This window comes from Sus scrofa, unplaced genomic scaffold (assembly GCF_000003025.6).
Source record: "Sus scrofa isolate TJ Tabasco breed Duroc unplaced genomic scaffold, Sscrofa11.1 Contig59, whole genome shotgun sequence".
In the NCBI taxonomy this organism is placed as follows: domain Eukaryota; kingdom Metazoa; phylum Chordata; class Mammalia; order Artiodactyla; family Suidae; genus Sus; species Sus scrofa.
Genome location: NW_018085257.1, coordinates 1,687,218 through 1,702,414, shown reverse-complemented (window position 1 = coordinate 1,702,414; position 15,197 = coordinate 1,687,218). Strand labels below are relative to the sequence as shown.

At 37.7% G+C, this 15,197-nt stretch overlaps 1 pseudogene; it reads left to right on the top strand.

Moving 5' to 3' along the window:
• Window positions 1–13,207, top strand: part of LOC110258964 — a 49,494-nt pseudogene extending 36,287 nt beyond the window's left edge.
• The last annotated feature ends 1,990 nt before the right edge of the window (window positions 13,208–15,197 follow it).

Sequence of the window (15,197 nt, the reverse complement as noted above, 5' to 3'; positions counted from 1 at the left end):
GTGGTCAAAGCAGAGCTATAGCTTCCATCCAACCACACAGCCATAGCAACATGGGATCTAAGTCATTCCTGTTACCTATACCACAGCTCAGGGCAACACTGGATCCACAAACCATTGAGCAAGGCCAATGTTTGAACTCACATCTTCATGATACTATATGGATTCATTTCCCTTGAGCCACAAGAGGAACTCTGTATCATTTTTTTCAGATACCACATATAAGCAATATCATATGACATATGTTTTTCTCTGTCTGGTTTACTTGTTTAGTATGATAATCTCTATCTCCATGACACTATTTCTTTATTTTTATGGCTAAGCAATATTCTACTATGTTATGTACCACATCTTCTTTATCATTCATCTGTTGATGGGCATTTGTGTTGCTTCCATGTCTGGCTTCTCACCTGCCAAAGCTACATTTAGTTAAGTTTCTAATATTTCATTTTAGTAAAGTCCAAAATGCTTATATTGTCAATGCTGTATCAAGTTAATATAGTACTTTGGGTGGTTGGCCAAACCTAAATTAACTTTAGTTTGATTGTGCTTTTGACAATAGAGAAGCATGAAGTAGTCAATCCAATTACCAAATTTCCACCTTCCAGGAAGTCTAAATTTTTCCCCCTAAACTTGATGTTTGTGTTGAGACCAGGCTATAGTTATTGGATTAATTTTAGTCTTGGAAATGAGTGTTGTATTTTCCCCAGAGATGTTACTTCTAATATGAAAAATGATAAATACCTGAATTTATATTTTTGCACACAAAAAGAGTGACTGCATGACTACTAGGTGCCAGGCAATTTTCTATATTCTGAGAATACAAGTTAAAGAAAATGTATCCCCTTGTAGAGTTTACATTCCAGAACTCCTGATCCAGCTCATGATGCACTTTTTCCTCATAGCAAGATTTAACCTCCTAACACACCATAAACTTCACTAATTTTTAAAATATGTCATCATAGAACTGGGCTGAAAGTTCTATGGTACATGGATTTCTATGTCTGAGATAAATAAATTCTAAGTTTTTGGCATATAAAGTACATCCATGAATAAAGGTGGCATAAAAGGGGAACCAAGAATTTCCTGTTGAGGCTAAGTTGTCACAGACCTGACTAGTATCAGTGAGAACACAGGTTCAATCCCTGACCTCACTTAGTGGGTTAAGGATCCAGCATTGCCCTGAGCTGCAGGGTAGGTCCCAGCTGTGGCTTTGTTCCGTCTTTGCTGTGGCTGTGGTTTAGGCTGGAAGCTACAGCTTTGAATCCACCCCTAGCCTGTGAATTACCATATACACCATATTTGGCCCTAAAAATCAAAAAAGGGGGGGCAAGAGTGCTGGTTTGGGGTTCATAATTTAACATAATGTTGTCTAGGTAGAGCTCATTGGGAAGGTAACATCCAAAGATGTTAGTGAGTACAGGGAAGTGAGCCATGGGGCTACCTGGGCAAAAGCATGGTGATCAACACCTAGAAACACTGAGGGGAGATGGTGTCTGGCCTATCCCAGGGACATTAATTGGGCCTCTGTACCTGGACAGGACTAAGTGGGGGAGGGGTGTTGGGAGATGAGTTCAGAGATATCATAGGATCAGATTCATAGGGCACTTAAGTTCATGGTAGGTATTTTAGTCAATATTCTCTAGAGAATTAGAATTAATGTGTGTGTGTGTGTGTGTGTGTGTGTGGTGTGTGTGTGTGTGTGTGTGTAGGAGAAGGAGATTTATGGAGTTCCTGTTGTGGCATTATGGGATTGGTGGCATCTCTGCAGTGGGTTAAATGATCCTGTTGCTGCAGCAGCAGCATAGGTGGCTACTGCAGGTCTGATCTGATCCCTCAGCTGGGAACGTCCACATGCTACAAAAGAGAAAAAAACAAAAAGTGATAGTGAGGTTTATTTTACAGAATTGGTAACATAATTGTGGAGGCTAGCAAGTATAAAGTCAGTATAAAGTATAAAGTGTAAAGTGGAAGACTAGAAACCCAGAGAAAAGTTGAAGTTTGAATCTGCAGGCAGGCTGCCAACAAAAGTGCCTCTTCTCTGTGGGGGGGGGATCATTGTTTTTCTAAAGGTCCTTAACTGACTGGATAATTAGTACCATATTTATGGAGGACAGTCTACTTTATTCAGAATCCATGGATTGCAATGTTATTCTCATCCATAAAGATACTGACATGGAAATATCTGGATGTGTGTTTGACCAAATATCTGGATACTGTATCTAGCCAAATTAACATATAAAATTATCCATTATAGTTGAGCTTTTGGTTCTCAGTCTGATTTGGGAACCTGCTGGAAGAGATTCAATAGAGGAACAACATGGCCATACTTGATTTTTTTATTGTTTCTTTAAAATCACCCAGAGTTTTGGAGGTATAAATGACATAAAAAAACTTCATAGCATATACCATTTGACTCAGAAAACTGCATATAGAACTACCATATGATCTAGCCATCACACTCCTGGGCATATATCCTGTTAAAACTAAAATTCGCAAATATATATGCACCCCTATATTCTTAGAAGCACTGTTAATGGTAGCCAAGACATGGGAATAACCTACCTGTCCACAAGAGATGAATGGATATGGAAGATGTGGTACATACAGAGAATGGGATACTACTCAGCCATAGAAAAGAATGCAATAATGGCATTTGCAACAACATGATGCAACCAGATAGTCTCATACTAAGTGAGGTAAGTTAGAAACAAACATCATATTATATCACTTATAGTGAAAACTAAAATATAGCACAACATAAGCAGACTCATAGACAGAAGAGACTGTGGTTGCCATGGGGGAGGAGAGGGTTGTGGGATGGATGGGGAGTTTGGGGTTAGTAGATGCAAACTATTACATTGAGAATGGATAAACAATGAGATCCTACTACATGACACAGTGAACTATATCCAGTCTCTTGGGATAGACCATGATGGAAGATAATATGAGGAAGTTTTATATATATATACACACATATATATACACACATACACATCTACTCTGTCACTTTGCTATACTGCAGAAATTAGTGCAACATTGTAAATCAACTATAATTTTAAATAAGGTAAAAAATAAATTATACCATTTGACCAGTTTTGATATATATATATATATATATATACACACACCCATTAAATTATCACCACAGTGGTCAAGGTCAGGAATTTCCCTGATGTCTGCTCTCCTGTCCTCTCTTTGTCCCCTCCATCTGTCCTTAAGGGAATCACTATTTGGTTTCTATCACATGGATTAGTCTGCATTTCCTAGAAGCTTGTTTCAATGGAATCATAGAGTGTGTATTCTTTTCTTGCTGTCTTCTTTCTCTGAGTGTAATGTTTTGAGATACCTTCATGTTCTACTTTGTTCCAGTAGTTCATTCTTTTTATTGATGAGTAGTATTCCATTGTATAGATATACCAGGGTGGTTACATTCACATACATTATTTTTTTAAATTATTCTATTACTGTAAATTTTTAAATTATATTTAATTTTATTATGTTTCTGTTTATCTTTTTAAGCTTTCATTAGACCTTATTTTTAACCAAAGTGTAGTTTATTAACAATGATGTGTTAGTTTCAAATGTACAAAAATTATACAGTTATACAAATATACACAAATACACACATACATATATTCTTCTCTGATTCTTTTCCCTGAGAGGTTGTGACAAAATATTGAGTGTAGTTTCCTAGCAAGTCCATTCATCACTAACAGTAAGTCCATTGGTGAACATTTGGGGTGATTCCAGCTTCTGGCTATTAAATAAAGTTCCTATGAACATTCTTGTATAAACCTAGGTATAACTATGTACATGCTTTCTCCTTGGACTAATACCTACTTGCATGCTAATAATATGTTTAACTTTTTAAATTGTTCAAATTGTTTTGTTTTCACATGAGCAGTGTATGAGTGTTCCATTTCCATCATATCTTCAGTGACACTGAGAATAGTGTTCTTTTTGATTTTACCCAGTCTAATAGGTGTGTAGTGGTACTGTGTGTAAGACCTTGTGCACTGATTGTGATTAGAATAGGAATGACTACTGGTGATGAGAATCCCTCTGGTCTAGGATGCTTGACATTTCTGTGTGTGTAGCTGTGTTGTACATGTGTGTTTTGTTTGTGAGTTTTGCATAGATTTGTGTGAACCTGACTCACACTCTGACTATATTTATCTAGTGAGAGTATAAGCCAGAGAAATCTATAAATTGCCATTTGGCAAGTGTGTGTCTGAGATAGTGTGTGAGCTCTTTTTTGTAACAAACCCACATCTTGAGTCCTATACAGAATATATAAACATCTGTGTGTGTGGTGGCATTCTCTCATTTTTTACCATCCACCTGCCTGAGACCAGAAAACACAAAGGCAGTACATAGGAAACTGAATTTGCAGAGCTATTGCCATCCATTTTCTGTGATTTGCTTACTCCAGCAGGGCCTCTGAAATATCAAGGTTTTTGATACTCTGATTCACATTTACTTAAACAGTTTAGAAATGAAATGATCATTCCTGGAATCACATTCTTCGATACTCAATTTTTTTTTTCCCCAGTTAATAACTTGGTGGCCTTGAGTTTAGCCCTGGTGGTTCCCAGCATCCAGCACTGTTACATGGGATCATGCTAATTGCTGACAGATCTTGTGTGCAATGTGCTTAAATTAAGAAGCTAGGCACATCATCAGCACTTTGGAAATTGTATCCTCTTGGAAACACAAATACTTGACTCTCATTTCCTATTTTTCTGGGAACAGTATTTTGTATGAAAAGAGGAAAATCAAGTGCATCCATAGTCTCTCTCAGTGCCACGCCCCTAGGTCACACACTGTCTCCTTTTCACTATTGAGCCATTCCCAGGCACCTCTTTGCACATGGTGCTGATTGAATAAAAATACCACATCTGCATTGTTCCCTTCTGATCACATTGTAGCTCCTTGGTATAACTAGGAGCTCTGGTTCTTCTGAAGGAGATCTGTGAGATCCTGGGCTAAGTCTGACCCAGCAGCTTTCAGTGAGAAGCCTATGCTTGGCAGGAAGGTCAAGTGCCTGGTCTTTCCTTGTGCCCTGTGAACTGAGTAAATTAATAATCCCAAGCAATTCCCTGGTCTGGAGCAGGCATCTACTTACAGACTCTTATACAATGTCAAGTTCCTATCCCAAGCATATTTTAACATTTACCTTTAACTTTTCACATTTATCATTTGACTTTAACTTCTCTAACCCCCATGTAAAGAAATGGGTGAATTTTCTTTGTAGTGAAAATATGATCAGAAAATCAATCTTTGAGGGAATTCCTGTTTTATCTCAGTGGGTTATGAACCTGAATATTATCCATGAGGATGTGGCTTTGAGTCTTGGAATCACTCAGTGGGTTAAGTATCCTACATTCCTGTAAGCTCTGGTGAAGGTCACAGATGCTGTTTGGATCCCTCGTTGCTGTGGTTGTGGAGTAGGTGGGAAGATTCAGGTCCAAATTGATCCCTAGCCTCCAAACCTCCATATGCCTCTGGAGCAGCCATCAAAAGCAAGCCAAAAGGAAGGAAATCAGGCTTTGAACCTGCCTCTTTTATGCAATATCTGTGTAAGATTAAGTTATTTCACTACTCCTGTTGGTAAAATGAAGGGAAAAAACACAGTCTTCTCTACTTCCAAGACACAAATAAAGGTTTATGGATTGAATGAAATTGAAAGCATATTGAAGCTATTGGCAAACTAAAGGGCTGCAGGAAGACGAGTGTGGACCATTATCTGAACAGGAGAACTTCAAATCCTGAAATAGTTCTTCAGGTCCTGCCTATTTGTCTAACTAAAGAGAGGGAGGAACTCTATGGCCATAGGATCAGAGATTTCAGTATATTTTAATAATATGGGAGAGAATTGTGACTACAGCAGTTACTAACTCTATAATTATGCTAGTATTCTATTCCTTATGAGTATGTAATTAATGATGTTTTATTTGTTTATTTTCTTTTATTACAGCCACACCTGTAAGTTCTGTGGCTATAGGTCAAATCCGAGCCGCATCTATAACCTATGCCACTGCTTGTGGCATCATGGTTCCTTAACCAAATGAGCCAGGGCTGGGGTCAATCCAACATCCTCACAGAGACAACAGCCAGGGTCCTTAACCTGCTGAGCCACAAGAGGAACCCCTCCCTTCTTGGACTATTGAAAACTTCAGTGAGGCAATCATGCAAAAATGTATTTGTCTGCCATTGTAGTCATTAATTGAGTTATTATCAATGTGAAGATCAATATTGGGAATGAGTTCTGGTCAATCAGGTCACTGAATCCTAATAGACACACCAATCCTTCAGGATCTCTCAGTTCTCAGACACCACCTCAGATCTCAAGTATCTTCTACTGATGAATATCCAGATCTAAGACATGTGGACAGAGATAGATGGAGGTCCATGCACTGAAGTAAGGTTTCTTTCTTGTAAGAAGATAAACACACATTAAAACACATTCCATGAGGAAACTTGCACTGGTGATAGGATATGAGCTCAGAAACTCACCTCAGTAGTGTGAGAGCTCAGATAAGTTAACATAAATTTTAGGCCAGCTTCTTGGTCCTTTAAGCTGAGGACTTTACAATACTGCTGTATTAAATTCCTGAACTGATACTGTTTCTTTGGGGGAGGATATGCAGATTCTCTCATACAATTAATCAATGCAATTTTTGGTGTTTATTTGATGCAGGGCAGTGTTCTTAGATATTAATGCCTAATGAATGAGAATCCTTTGTGTTAACTCTATGAATGTGTGATATTTGCATCTTCCCATTATAGGGGCACAACCTGAGGTCAAGAGATATTTAACATCCCAAGTCCTATAGTGAGAGTGTGGTGGGACCAAAATCATAACACAGCAAATCTGGCTTCAGGTTCATTTAGTTAGTCCTTGGTCAGGTGTGTCGCAATGGTTAGTTTCATGAGAGAAGAGGTCCCATACATCCTATTCAATTTCATATGTCCATTTAGTAGGGTAGTGTCAGAAACATGGTTGATTAAAAAGAAAAAAATAATGAATTTACTCTGGTTTTCATCAAATGGTATCATGTTAATTGTGTCACTTGATTTGATAACACAATTTGATAAAAGAAATGTAGTCATGTATTCCTTTTATCCACAAGAAAGAGAGCCCCTGGTGTGGTAGTCAAAATTGTGGCTTCATGTCTCTGATGTTTTTGACTCTGCTCCTTCCCCGGCAGACAGGAGAGGAGCATGAGGAGGGAGAACCAGAGCAGTATGTCTAAGTTCCTCCTCCTGGGGCTCGCCATCCTGCCAGAGCAACAGGGTGTGTTCTTTGCCCTGTTCCTGGGCATGTACCTGACCATGGTGCTGGGGAACCTGCTCATCACCCTGCTCATCAGGCTGGACCCTCACCACCACACCCCCATGTACTTCTTTCTCAGTCACCTTGCCCTCATGTATATCTCCTTTTCAGCTGTCACTGACCCTAAGGTGCTGATGAACGTGCAGACTCAGGATCAATCCATTCCCTATGCAGGGTGTGTAAAGCAGACATATTTTTTTCATAATTTTTGGTTTCATTGATAACCTTCTTCTTGCAGTGATGGCCTATGACAGGTATGTGGCCATTTGTCACCCTTTGCACTACACCATCATCATGAGGGAGGAAATGTGTCTATGTCTGTTGGCTGGATCCTGGTTCTCTCCTGTGCCAATGCCCTGACCCAAGCCCTCCTCCTGGCTCAACTGTCCTTCTGTGATGACAATATCATCCCCCACTTCTTCTGTGACCTCGCTGCCCTGATTAAGCTGTCCTGCTCAGGCACCTCTCTCAATGATATGGTCATATTCACTCTAGGGTCTGCATTTCTCATTTTGCCATTGAGTGGCATCCTGGTCTCTTATGGCTGCATTGGTTCTCTATCCTAAGGGTCCCCTCTACTGGAGGGATCTGCAAAGCCTTGTCCACCTGTGGCTCCCACCTCTCTGTGGTGTCTCTATTCTATGGGACAATGATGGCAGTGTACTTTTCCTCATCAGGCCAGTCCCATGACAAAGACATCATTGCTCCCATGATGTACACAGTGGTCACCCCATGCTGAACTCTTTCATCTACAGCCTGAGAAACAGAGACATGACATTGGCTCTGGAGATATTTTTCAGAAATATTAACCTATTTCCCAAGTGAGAGTCACCTAATCATATTCTTATTTCACTCACTGACCTTATAGAAAAGCCTAAAAATTTGTGAGTTGAGTACCCATGTCTCTAGCACTTATCCTCATTCTCCTTAAAATGTTCATTGTTGTTGGAATAATCTCTTTCCCTTTAGTCATATCTCTTGTCAATTTACTCTTCCATAACCCTATATGACATTACCCACAATGGCAAATTCAACTTTTTTTCAAAGCACCAAACTCCTTTGTGTGCGCATATGTGTTTCAATTTTGTTTTTTTCAATGTGTTATATTATTAATGCTTTTGGCTTTTTTACACCTTTTCAATGTACATATACATTTAAATCTTATGGTCATCTAATGGGCATTGGTTAAATTTTAATTGATAAATTAGTTAATTAATTTGAAGTATAGTTCACTTATAATGTTTAATATTTTCAGGTGTATAGCAAAGTATTTCTGTTTCATTATTGATTTTTAATGATTCTTTTATTTCTTTATATATATATATATATATATATATATATATATATATATATTTCCTACTGCATATCATGGTGACCCAGTTACATATACATGTATACAATCTTTTTTCTAACATTACATATTCAATCGTAATTGACTAGACACAGTTCCAAGTGCTACACAGCAGGATCCCATTGCTAATTCATCCCAAATGCAATATTCTGGATATATTTACCTGAAGCTTCCAGGCACTCCCACTCCCTCCCCTTCCCCCTTGACAACCAAAAGTCTATTTTCCAAGTCCATCACTTTTTTTTCTATGGAAAGTTTCCTTTGTGCCATATATTAGATACCAGGTATGAGTTATATTATATGCTATTTTTATTTCTCTTTCTGATTACTTCACTCAGGATGCGAGTCTTAAGTTCCATCCATATCACTGCAAATGGCATTATTTTGTTCTTTTTAATGGCTGAGTAGTATTCCATTGTGTACATATACCACATCTTCCTGATCCAATTTTCTATCATTGGACATTTGTGTTGATTCTATGTCTTAGCTATTGTAAATAATGCTGCAATGAACATGTGGGTGCATTTTTTTAAGGAGAATTTTGTCCAGATATATGCCCAAGAGTGGGATTGCTGGGTTACATGGTAGTTCTATGTATAGATTTCTAAGGTATCTCCATAATGTTCTCCATAGTGGTTGTACCAGGTTTCACTCCCACCCACAGTGCTGGAGGCTTCCCTTTTCTTGACATCCCCTCCAGGATTTGTTATTTGTGGACTTATTAATGATGGCCATTCTGACTGGTGTGTGGTGGTTTCTTGTGGTTGTTTTGATTTGCATTTCTCTAATAATCAGGGATGTTGAGCATTTTTTCAAGTGCTTGCTGACCATTTGTATAACTTCCTTGGAGAAATGTCTATTCAGGTGCTTTGCCCATATTTCAATTAAGTTGTAGGCTTTTTGCTGTTGAGTTGTATAAGTTGGTTGCATATTTTAGAGATTAGGCCCTTGTCAGCTGCACAATTTGAAACTATTTTTTCCCATTCTATAAGCTATATTTTTGTTTACTTTTTGGTTTCCATTTCTTTTGCAAAATCTTTTCAGTTTGATTATGTCCCATTGGTTTATTTTTGCTTTTATTTTTGTTGCTTTGAGAGACTAACCTGAGAAAACATTTCTAAGGTTGATGCCAGAGAATGTTTTGCCTATGTTCTCTTCCAGAAGTTTGATGGTATTTCTGTTTCAAATATATTATATACTACATAATTTTTTAAATTGTTTCCCTTTTGTATTTTTACACAATATTGTATATAGTTCCACATTCTATACAGTTTGTACTTGTTATCTATTTTATATATAGAACTGTATATATATTATCCCCAAACTCCTAAGTCGAACCTTCCCCCTTTCCCCTTTTGGTAACCATAAGTTTGTTTTCTATGTCTGTGGGTCTATTTGTGTTTTGTGTATAAGTTCATTTGTATCATTTTTTTAGATATCACATATAAGGAATAACACATTACATATGTTTTGTTCTATCTGGGTTACTTTATTTAGAATGACAATATCTAGCTCCATCTATGTTGCTACAAATGGCATTATGTCATTCTTTTCATGGCTGAGTACTATTTTATTAAATGTATGTACCACTTCTTCTTTACCTTTTATCTGTTGAAGAACATTAAGGCTTCTTCCATGTCTTGGTTTCTTACCTTCCAAAACTACAAACATTCAGTGAAGATTCTGTTGTTTACATTTGTATAGTCCCAGGTGCTTATCTTTGCAATGAAGTATCAAGTTAATAAAGTACATTTGATTGTTTGCAATGTGATTCCATCTCTTGAAATTTAATTGTGTGTATCATTTCACATTTAAATAGTGCATATTTTTGTTTTCCTATGGTTAAAATGTGTGTAATAATATTTGTTTGGGCTGCTGGGAAGATTTAATTTGAAAGTGTGTGTAAAACCATTGGGACAGTGCCTTGAAGTATTGGCATTGTCCTGGAAGCCTGGATTGGACATTTTTGATAACATGGGATTTTAAGTGACTCAAAAAATGTAGGGTTTAGCAAACTACACTGAAAACCCATAACATAGTTTCAATACTTTTGTTCAAATATAAAGAATTTTGGAGTTCCTGTTGTGTCACAGTGGTTAACAAATCTAAGAACCATGAGGTTGTGGGTTCAATCCTGGCCTTGCTCAATGGGTTGAGGATCTGGTGTTGCCATGAGCTGTGGTGTGGGTCGCAGATGAAGCTCAGATCCCACATTGCTGCAGCTCTGGCATAGGCCAGTGGCTACAGGTCAATTTGACCCCTAGCCTGGGAATCTCCATATGCCATGGGAGTGGCTCAAGAAAAGACAGAAAGACTAGTTTAGAAATACCAGTATTTTGTTATTTTTTACATATATATGTATGGAGTTTCATATCATTTTTAAGAGGAAATCAATGATTGATAGCTCTTATTTGGTGCCACTTTTCCACTTTCATCTTAGCAAATTACAGAGGTTTGAACCTGGCTTGATGTAAAGATAAGAACTTGAACACAGAGGATTCTCAGTGCTCGTTGGCTCCTATGTAATCAATAGGGGACAAATCAGTTGTTCAATAAATATTTATTGATTGAAGAATAAATATCCATTGGTTTCTTTGGGAAAAGTCTTGGTTGATGTGGTTGGTTGATATATTATTGGAGCCAGAATTGGAAAAACTGACTCATGAACCACCAATTGAGAAAAATAAAAGGAAAGATAGCAAAAATTAAGACTTTTCAAAGGACTGAGGACATGACTATACTATGGCATGTTCTTTTTTGACAACTGAGGCAGGAACAGCATGAGGAGTGAGAACCAGAGCAGTGTGTCCAAGTTTCTCTTCCTGGGGCTGCCCATCCAGGCAGAGAAGCAGGGCATATTCTTTGTGCTGCTCCTGGGCATGAACCAGACCATGGTGCTGGGGAACCTGCTCATCATCCTGCTCATCAGGCTGGGCCCTCACCTCCACATGCTCATTTATTCCTTCATCATCACTTGGCCCTCAAAGATGTCTCCCTTTCATCTATCATGTTTCCAAAGATGCTGATGAACATGCAGGCTTGGCTACAATCCATCCCCTATTCAGGGGATGTATTCTTTCTCACTCTTTGGGTGTCATGACAATTTTCTTCTCATAGTGATGGCTTGTGACAGGTATGTAACCACTTATCAGCCTCTCTAGTACACCGATGTCATGAGGCAGGAACTGTGTGTCTCCTCAGTAGCTGCGTCCTGGTTCCTCTGTTGTATCCATGCCCTGTTACACACCCTCCTTTTGGTCCAACTGTCCTTCCATGCTGATAATGTCATCCTCCACTTCTTCTGTGACCTCACTGTCCTCCTGAAGTTGAGCTGTTCAGACACCTCCCTCAATTTTCTGGTCATCTTTACTGTGGCAGGAATGCTTTTCATCCTGTGTTTGAGTAGTATCATGGGCTGGTATAGTCATACAGGGACCACAGTTTTGACATCTCTTACACCAAGAGACTCTCTAAGTTTTGTTCCACTTGTGGCTCCCTTCTCTTTGTGGTGTCTTCATACCATGGGACACTTGCTAGTGTTTACTTTTTCTCCTCATCATGGGACTCCAATGACAAAGACATAATTGCTTCTGTTGTGTATGCAGTATTTAGTCCCATGCTGAACCCCTTCATCTCCAGCCTCAAGAACAGAAATAAAAACAGGCCTTAGAGATATTTGTCAATAGGGCTAACATCCTAAAGTGTCAATCACTATATCCTGTTGCAGTCATGAGCATAGTAAGATGTATCTCCTAAAATTATCCTTTGGTTGTCAACTCCAAATTAAAATGAATATGCATTCAGCTGTTATATATCATGTTAATATGTCAATAAGGTCCAGTTGTTACTGAGCATTGTTAAATATTCTTTATATTTATTTTTTTCAGCTTCTTCGTCATCTCTTAATCAATATGTGAAAAATCCTTTGCAGAAATATGTCACAGAATTGTGATTGTGGTTTTGTCTTTTTCTCCTTTTAGATATGTCAGTTTTTGCTAATATATATTTTATACTATGTTATTGATAACACACCAATTAAGCATCATTTTCTGCTCCTTGTGGATTGATTTTTCTCTGCAAGATATGCTAAAATTGACTGGCAGTGGCTTCAAGAAGATTGTGAACTTCTCTTTGCAAGTCCATGGTCAGTGACACCAACTGTGGATTGAAATCAGCCATGATGGACATAACTACACGATGGAAATTGGCAAATGCTACAAAGTAATGCTTCTTTGATAGGGAGACTTTTCCTATTCATTGAACAGAACACCAGTGCATTTAGAGTGAGGGGAGATTTCATTTTAGCCATGGCTTCTATCTTCACATCTCATTTATTTCATCTGATAGTTTAGAAATACCAGGGTTTTTTATTTTTTACATGTACTTCTTTTCCATCACTTTAAACTTTCTTATGTCTTGATATATGGAAAGTGTTAGTTCTTAGCAGTGTAATGTTAGGTTTTTCTCTTTTTTTTGGTCTTTTTGCCTTTTCTAGGGCTGTACCCACCGCATATGGAGGTTCCCAGCTAGGGGTTGAAACGGAGCTGTAGCTGCCGGCCGACACCAGAGCCACAGCAGTGCAGGACCCAAGCTGCATCTGTGACCTACACCACAGCTCACTGCAATGCCAGATCCTTAACCTACTGAGCAAGGCCAGGGATTGAACCCACAACCTCATGGTTCCTAGTCAGATTTGTTAACCACTGAGCCATGATGGGAACTCCTAGGTTTTGCTCTTTTTATGTAGGTTGACAATCATTGAATTTCTGGAGAATTTGATCTATTAATATCTCATACAATCAAAATGTATTTGAATTTGTTTTCCATGTTTCTCTATGTACTCTTTTTTTTTGTATTTTTGCCTTTTCTAGGGCCACTCCCACAGCTTATGGAGCTTCCCAGGTTAGGGGTCCAATCAGAGCTGTAGCTGCCAGCCTATGCAGGAGCCACAGCAATGCCAGATCTGAGCTGCATCTGTGACCTACACCACAGCTCACAGCAATGCCAGATCCTCAACCCACTGAGCAAGGCCAGGGATTGAACCTGCAACCTCATGTTTCCACTTCAGATTCTTTAACCACTAAGCCATGATTAGAACTCCTCTCTATATATTCTAAATGAGAAAACTGATTTCATATTCATTCTCACTTCTCTCTATAATTTGTTATTCCATATCGCTTCTATTAACTCATTAATCATACATTATTATTATTTTATCATTCTTTTCTGTGCTTTTTGTAGAAATTATTACATGTTTTTTCTTTTAAAAATGTATTGTGGTATAACTTATTACACAACATGAAATTTACCATTTTAACCCTTTGAGGTAAACAGTTAGGTGACATTTAGTACATTCATCACTGCAATTTTCTTCTAGGGCTTCAAAAGGGAAGTATGGAACATCAGTGCAGTTGAGTACTTCACAGCTCTGAAAAAAATAATTGCAAAGATAGTTATCTGATGGGATTTCCAAGATATATTATTAAATGGAAAAAAGCAATGCATGAAAGTGCATTTATAGCATGCTACTACCTATGTGAAAAAGAAGGGAAAATAATATATACCTGTGTCTTCTCATTTAGAAGAAACACACAAGGAATCAATTTGAAACTAATGAGACTACTAAGATACAGGGGGTAGGTTGGAATAAGAAAGAAAAGATGGGAAAATGAGTATATTTATTTGTATAGTTTTGAATATGTTATATTTTACCTACTAAAAAATAAGAAAGTGATGGAAAATAAAGCAAAATAGAATAAAACAATAAATAAGCCTAAATATATTTTGAGGTAATACCATAATCAGTATAAAGGGGAAGATAAAGTAATTAAGCTATTATTAAACAATGAGTTTTGTCTGTAAACTACTCTCACAATAACAAAAGCACATTTTTTTTGGTAAGCAAATTTTTTGAGCTGAAGTTAGTTTGTCATTAACACTGGTTTCAGATCTAGATTCTTAAATTACATATATTAAAAGATTAAGTAAATAAGTAAACTTGTTCTGAAAATGGGACTGACTCCTGAACGGGGAAAGGTGCAATTTACATGGAAAAAGAGAGGCTAGAAAGAACTCTATGGTGTTGAGCTAGAATTGAAGATAGCAGTTTGAACTCATTGGTTGTAATGTGTATAAACAGAAATTGTATATCCAGTATCTATCTGGTCCCCATCTCCCATTATTTTCATCCCACTCCTGACTCATCTCTTATGGGTAACCATTCCTTTAATTTGCTTGTTTCTAGTTTCTACATTCTGTGCTTCTTTTTTATATAATGATTTTTTAATTTTTTTCCACTATAGCTGGTTTACACTGTTCTGTCATTATACTGTAGACCATGGTAACCCAGTTACACATACATATATATTTTTTCTCATATATGTTTCCTATCTGTATTCTCTGAGATTACTTAGAAGGCTTGCAAGCAACAAACACACATAACGCCAAATTTGATTTTTGAGTATCAGTCTTCTCTAAGAGCAACCAAATTTATTTAGAAAAACTGCTGAT